Source organism: Polyodon spathula, chromosome 5 (genome assembly GCF_017654505.1).
Source record: "Polyodon spathula isolate WHYD16114869_AA chromosome 5, ASM1765450v1, whole genome shotgun sequence".
Taxonomy (NCBI): domain Eukaryota; kingdom Metazoa; phylum Chordata; class Actinopteri; order Acipenseriformes; family Polyodontidae; genus Polyodon; species Polyodon spathula.
In genome coordinates this window covers 64026962-64034937 of record NC_054538.1, presented here as the reverse complement: position 1 = coordinate 64034937, position 7976 = coordinate 64026962, and the positions used below count along the sequence as shown (strand labels likewise).

The 7976-nt window shown below is 35.8% G+C and overlaps 1 protein-coding gene across 1 annotated transcript in view; it reads left to right on the top strand.

Annotated features, from left to right (window-relative positions):
• Positions 1-1286: 1286 nt before the first annotated feature.
• LOC121316153 (spectrin beta chain, non-erythrocytic 1-like) overlaps positions 1287-7976 on the top strand; it is a 90489-nt gene continuing 83799 nt past the window's right edge. Inside the window, exon 1 of the mRNA XM_041250994.1 lies at positions 1287-1430. The gene's annotated coding sequence lies outside the window, so the exon portion shown is untranslated. The remainder of the gene's footprint in view (positions 1431-7976) is intronic.

Sequence of the window (7976 nt, the reverse complement as noted above, 5' to 3'; positions counted from 1 at the left end):
TTTTGATTGTATTTGTAATTGTATCTAAAGCACTGTTACAGTTATTACTATTGTATTCTATCATATTCTATTGTACTGACAAAAATACTAATTTCCCTTTATTTGAGGACAGCTGTGTTAAGAGAAGACTTCATTATATTTTTTAACAGATTGCTAACTGTTATTCATTAACCAGCTAAAGTTTCTTAAGTTAATGAAGCATTGCTTAACACACCGACTTTGTATTCCCCGAGGCAATGGGTAAAGGACAATAATCTGACCCTGGTTGTTTTCGTTTGAAAGGACAAATCTGAAGTGAAGTGAATTCAAATACTGAAAAAATGACTGGTAGGAATATCAAACAGTAGTTGCACAAAACTCTCATGCAATTGAGAACAGGGTACTAAACTTAATAAAGTGTGGTGGCAGTTGGGCAGGCTTGAGCCATGCTTGCAGGACAGTGCGTGGTATCGACACTGCTTATAGAGCAAACTGTATCGTCTATATGGGTTCAAAGAATTCAAAGTTATCCATTTTTTTATTGGATAAACGTAATAAACCAAGTTCTATACACAGTACATTTTACAGCAAAAATATTAGTAGAATAGGGGGTGGTAGACATACAGTATTTGTCACTGTAACTGCACAACTGCAATGCGAAGTTGGTCCTGAGGCTTAAAATAAAAACGACTTCTTTAGTCTATAACGTTATTTCATACTTAGGTTTTGTTTTGTAAATAATAATAATAATAATAATAATAATAATAATAATAATAATAATAATAATAATAATAATACAAAATTAAACCCTACCACATACCCCACCCACTGTGTTGCCCACAAGACCCTTAAAACTATTTTATTTTATTTTATTTTATTATTTTTTTAAGGGGAATCTAAAATAAAACCAGTGGGCAAATCATAAATTATACACAGGTTATAATGTGGCATTGACTCACAACGTAAATGGGACAGGGCATCAAAAAACACAAAATATATTTTTTACTATATTTGCCTGCGAGGTGTTAGCTGCCTGTAAAGCGCTGTCTGTAGCCAACAGGACGCATCACTCCTAGTACACCTTCCTCCATGTAAAATCAAGTACTCTATTTTTTCACAACATATGTGAAGCAGAAACATGTTGCTTGCAAACCACACCGATACAGTTTCCTAGAAATGTACAATGACGTGAAATCAGTTACGTGTTTTGTCTTCTGTTAATTAAGCATGTAGTTTGCCTACGCGTAAACAAGGGACTGCTTTTTGGTGTGTAAAGTGCTGGTAGAGTGTTATCTCTCCGCCCTTCGGGAATCGGCGCAGTACTAGCGGCGTTGCTGGTGCAGCAGCAGTCAGTGCGGATTCCTCCAGTCACTCCCTGAGTTTCACATCCACTCTCTCTTGGCTTCTTGTAGACTTCCAGGTGCTGCACTTTGATACAAATTTATTGATTGGTAAGTACATTTTGCTTTAGAAAAGGTACGTCTGGTCTTTCTAGTCAGCGCTTCAGTCAAAACGGGGCCTCAAAAACACACCATAGGCTGTGTAACACCGTTGTTTTTATTTACTGGAGATAAATGTATTTATTCTGCTGAACGTTTGAAATGAATCGGCAGCTTTCTAACGAGTTTTAAATTGCCATGAAATTTTAACCAAAGGATGGTAAAAATAGTGCAAGCTTTGTATATGTGGTGTTGTAATGAGACTGAGAAATTCTAGGAATATACCATTATGTGCGGTTTCCAAGACTACACAGTGATAGTATGCTTGCGCGATTTTATATTCATTAAATGTCCTATCTGAAGGCGAAAAAGCAGAACTTGAAAGTACAGATGGGGAAATTGACACACATTTTTTTTTCATTAATATTGATTATTAGCCTAATTTCCAGAGTAAAGCATATCAACCCATGAAGAGAGGACGTTTCATAACAGCTTAATAAATGTAACGGTACAGACGGTCAGGATGCAAAAACAGGCGTGGCCGTGCTGATCTAGTTGCTAGGCTCGGTCAGAGAGGCTGCTGAGGAGGTTGTGTTCAGAGGGCGTACAACCCACTGGAACAAATCGGCTATTTGGTGCTTATTTCAAGGGTTTGTTTTACCCCAACTGGTTAGACCGCCAGCGGCTTTAACAGCATTTCATTTGCGTGCCTCTTTCGTCTAGTTTTAGAATACTGCAGTTACACCTCCTTGACCTTTCCGCAGTTCCGTTACGAGATACACAGGCAGGATTCTACTAGGTCAATGCTGGCATACCGTGCAGTAGTGTTGTTGTATAATTTGACGTATATCTTAATTGCATGGAGTTAATAGAGGTAGAGCGTTTACATTATTTCGGTTTTATTTCAATCAGATAATTAAACTATTTATTTATTTATTTATTTATTTATCTGAAGCCAATTTTTCCGAGCATTTTCCACAGTTTTCGCTGCCCCCCGGGACGCCGAAATACCCCGCCCCAGTGGGTAATTGTTTTCTTGTCTGTTGAATTTTGTATGTTAAACTGCCCTGCTTTGGGTCTACGATTGTAATCTCGACATACTATTCCTGACGGCTTTTCTGTTGTGTTATATGGCATTTTTTGTATGTTGCAGGCGCTGCAGCTCTAATGCGGTCAGGAGGAGTCCAGTCTGCGGCTGTAGATTCGGTCACTACTAACAGCATTAGGGAGGGATTACAGTAACTGTGTTAATAGAAATATGAGTTTGAGGCCAGTTTAATATTTAAATATAGAACAAATTATTAAATTCGGGGGGAGGGGGATGTTTTGTCTAGCTGAAATTGTGGTTTTGACTGCCTTTGTCTTGCTTTGCTAATTTTATTTCTCTGGATTTCAAAGCATTATTTACTTCCTATAATTATATTCAGATTGCACGGTCCAGACCTTCATTGGCTTGAACTCGTAACAAGGCTTTTTGTGGAGCCCTTTGTCTACACATAGGATGGTTTACTGATCAAGCGCATTTTGAATAAACTCATGCTTTACAGTACTATTTCTGGGCATTGGAATCATGTAACCATAGAGCACATGCAGAATTATATGTCTGAATAAACAATGCATGCTTATTGTTACAAAGTTATAATCACAAAAGGTCACAATATATGTGAACAAAAAAATCTACATATGTAATATATATTTATATTTAAAGCTGATTTGCATACTGCAAAGTAGCAATAAAATAATATTGTAAAGGGTTCATTTTTATCTGTAGTCTGCTTCGAAACTTGTAGGCTTGTATTTAAGTGGTGCTCTCCATATGTTGGGAAATTATAATAATATTGACAGTTTTTTAGGGGTCACCTATTTTTTGATAGAATAGGTATATTTTAATTTTGTAGGTTTAAGGTTGGTGGTGGTGGTGGGGGGGGGGGATTCTTCAAAACTATTTTGTGAATTCATGTTTTGTCATTACAAATTATCCAGTGGCTCTTTGGTTATTGGTTACCAGTTAGTTTTATCAATAAATGCCTTGAGTACTTTAATAAACATTCCTGCTGTTAGTGGCACAGTAATGTTTGATCTCATTGTACTCAGAATGACCTGTTTTTTAATCAATCAAAACGGTTACATTCTCTTGCTGCATGAGAGTAACCAGGCTTAACTATCATTGTGGGGATGGTTTTGAACACATTCAGCTGGTGTTAGGTTTAGCAGTGGTTTATTCATTCATGGCAGTTGCCAGAAAAAACAAAACAAAAACAAAAACAGTTGTGGAACAGCTGAAAGCCCTGCATGACCCCACAAAACCTGTGAATTACTTGTAGTTTGAATGTTACCATATGGTCATTGATGTTTTAATGAGATCTGCAACACTTACTGTAGGAGCAGATAGGAGATTGCCTTTCATGTTAGCAATAAGACAATCCTGAAACCTGGCTCCGTCCTTAGATTCAGTAAAAAGAAAAATAATTCAAAGTTTAACTGTTTTAGAAAAACAACTTTTTGTAAGGGTTTGCAGCTTATTTCTTGGTAAAAAAGATAATAGGAAGAGTTTGTTTGAAATATGTATACAAGATCCTGCATTCCATTCCGCTTTGGAGGTTTTCTGCCAAATAAATGTTGTCTTTTGACAATGATAGCCTTTAATGTTAAACAGATTTGCTAATATTTACAGTATTTAATGATAATATAGTTTTTTGTAAATAGTATGTTTTTGAAAAGTTGTGATGTAACAGAGTCTCTGAATGTCCTTTTAAAAGTATATCATTTTAAACTTGACAGTAATACTGGATTCTTTTTTATTTAATTTAAATGTATCATATTATTGGATCTATTTTTTATTAATAAACATTAAAAAGCTTCAATTCTTTATTTCACCTCCCAAAACTTGTAAAATTGCACAGCAGAGGACTGCATTTCAACTTAATTTTTTTTTTTTTTTCAGAATTACTAAAGGTAATAAGAGCGGTCAGTTGAATCATAATGGTGGGTATAGTTAAGGTGGTATTTGGACCCGCCAACATTAAACTAGAACCATTTATTAGTTTTATTTCTCCAATAATTATTTTTCCAACTACTGATAATAATAAGTAATTGATCTTGATACTTTGCTGTGTAAGCACCAAATGCATTTTCTTCTATTGATCTCTGTTCATTACATTAAGGTTTCTGGCAGGGTACTGTAGATGTGCATTAAGCTTTATTGTTGATGAGTACATATGTCTTTTAAGAACCTTTCTGATTCTGCATTAGTGCTAACCAAGGTTTTAAAACCCACTTTCTTACATCATGTTGGCCCAAGCAATATTTTCTCACTGCTCTTTCTTTTAATCTGTTAAATACTGGTCTTAAATACTATTTATGCTGCTTCCTGGTAATGTACTCAAGTGTTGTAGTTCATAGTCAACAATGTGTCTGTACTATAGCATTGTATTTGAAATATTTGCTTAGCATTCAAAATCTTAGTCTAACACAAAATACTGTATGTATTTCTGTGTACTCTGTTGTAAGACTTTTAACAGACATGTATCCTATTCACTTCTTTCAAGTGTTGAAAAAGTATGCTGTTTGCAATGCTTGGGCAAACACATTGATTTTAAACATCTTGCATTTCTAGTATCTGATCAGAATTGGGTGGAGATTAACTTTGTCTCTTTACGATTTACTAAAAAATGAAGCCAAAGGAGTTGGCAAGCACTGTAGTATATTGTGTAACTATTTTTTTTAACCATTGTTTCTCAACAGCAGAAAGCTGTTTAATTTTCTAAGGAATATTTCTGAGCCTTGATACAGTTTTTGTTCCCATACATGTGTGGAAACAAAAATGTAAGTGTAAGCAAAAGACCCAAAACAGATATTGTTTTCAATGTAAACAAAGTTTTTATATCTTGTTAAAAAGTAGCAATTTAATATCTGTTTGGGGTACATTGGATTTCGGTTTGAGAGTTTAACTTGTTCCCGAACTAACTAATGATGTATGATCATAGAGTAACCAGCTTTGTAAAATATGCAGTGAAGGCCATGTTATGTTTTATATAAAACATAACATACTTAACTAATTTATCAGTTATAAGCCTAAAAGTGTCAATAAGAGAAACAAAAATGTAACCGAGGGGAAAAAGTTCTGCAATTCAGTAGTGAAGTTAATATTTTTGACACACTGTATTGTGAATTGCCGGTTTATTCAATTTAAATGGATTGCTATCCAAGCCAACAAATCTGTGTGCATGTGTTTAGGCAAAATGTCCGCTCTGCATGCATTTAAATAAAAATGGCACCAGAGAAGCATTTGAGGGTCATTCAAATGTCATTCTTTGAAATCCTGGTAATCATTACATAGCACACTGCTTTCCGTAATATTTAAAGTTTTGGAGTTAAGTGAATATTTTTTTAAATTTTTGACAGAATGGGCCATTCATTTACTGTGCTGTACTGTATGTAGGCCAAGTTAGTGCAGATTGTACTGTATCTGCTGGGCAAGGGTGGGTCACCTTGCAATGTGGGAAAACTCTCTGACTGTGTATTGAAGATACAGTAAGTGGGTTTGAATCCCACCAGGGCTATAGATAATGGCCTAGAATATCTGGAGAGCTGCCAGAAGATAGTAAATTGAACATTGCGACAGAAAACCAGCCAGTAGTGCCACTTCTAAATATAGACCTCTGCTCCACAAAAGGTAGCTTCACTTTACCTGTGCTCTTGGGAACTTTCGGCTATATATCATTTCATCTTGCTTCAGTAAATAACCATATACAATTATGTATGCAAAATAATTTTTCGATCTGGTTTGAAAACATAGTGATGGAAAGCACAATACAATCTAAAATTGGTGTTTGGGATGTTGCTTTCTTTCTCTTATCATCTAGTTTTACAGGGAGCAGACTACTGAGATTTTTAAACAAATAGGCCCAGTTCTAAAATACTTAAAACGCATAGATATATGTTTTGGGTCTCATTCATTCTCCATTCAATCTAAATTTTCAGCTTCTGATTTTATTGGCCCAAAGACTTAAGTTGTTGTAAATTAACCCATTGCTACTGGCCTAAATCCCATCTACACCAATGCTGTCTTATTCCTGTTATTTTTGTAGTTTTCTCACTGTGTTTAAGTATCCCATTTAGGTTTTGTTTTGGTTTTTTAAAGCATAAGTGTATGGTTCATGTTAGAAAACACTAGCAGCGGTTTCAGTAATACATTGTTGCTTGCCGGTCAGGGGATAAGTTTTCTAACCTATTGAAACAACAGATGAATTCCTTCAGTGTGTGTTTGTGAAGACGCAGAGGGGTTTGGCACCCGGATACTGTAGGAGTGGAGTCTGAGACAGCGCTGTGACTGCTTGGGGGACAGCTGACAATGTTGGAGTAGACAGGTGAGGGCCACATGGCAAGGAATTCAGAAGGATTGCCAGTTGGGAATTGTGGCTGCTTCCTGGAATGATGTGCTGACATTCATGCCATTTCAGGGATGTTTCTGCAGCTGTCAATTTGATAAATACCTGATGGCTTAACTGACTGTGTCCAGGAGGAATATGAATGTGTATTTATTTGTAAGATTAATGAAAGTTAGGCTATACTTTAAGCCATACTTTAAAAGCATTAGGATCGCAAATACAGTGCAACCACCATTCATTGGGTTAAATTATACAAGACAAAAATACAAAATGTACTGTAAAACCATGTTTAAAATGTAAAATTGAATAACTAGCATATTTTGGTTTAACTTGCAGGAGAGGTAAAGATGTGGTAATGAGTCTGTTTTAATTAGGTCCACACAATTTAGTCGCAGATATTACTCTCGGTTTGTAATCAATGCAACAGCAAATGCTGTAACATAATTTCATTTGTACCAGATTGTTTCCAGGTTCAAGGCAGAAATTGCAAAATAAGCAAAGCAAAGCAAGGCAAAATCGGGGTGTGTGTGGGGTTGGGGGGGGTGGGGATTGATGCTCCTTTATTTTAATACCATGGAACCAGTTAAGGCGGTAATGTCATGGGTTCCCATTTAACCCATAGTTATTGCACCATCCCCTGAATTCTTGTTATATCTCTTAACAACAGCTCACAGGTGGGAGTATTTCAAATGTGGTCTTGTGGTCCTGTCCACTTCATAGGTTGTTTGTCTGTTCATACATGAGTTACTACAGAACATGGCTGCTCAGACCTTAATGTTACCAAAATATACTTGTTATTTCTTTGCTAGTATCTAAATAGTGTCAGTTCATTTGTGTTAATATAGGCTTGTGTAGGATACAACATTCTGACATTGTAGCCTGTTGATGCAAATAACATATACCATATGTTTTGCCGAGAAGGCAAGATAATTCAAATGAATAGGGACATTTTCTCATATGCTATATTTACCTGTTCCTAATATGTTTTGATTTCTACAATTAAATTATCTTTAATTTCCCTGAACTGGTGAAAGGGATATTGTTTGGTGGGTCCACAGCTGATGTCATTGGGTTCAGAATCCAATCATGTGATTTATTCATCTTCAAATGCCAGCTCTATTAGGCAGTTAAATAATTATATGGTGCCCTTTCTTGTGGTGCCAGCATT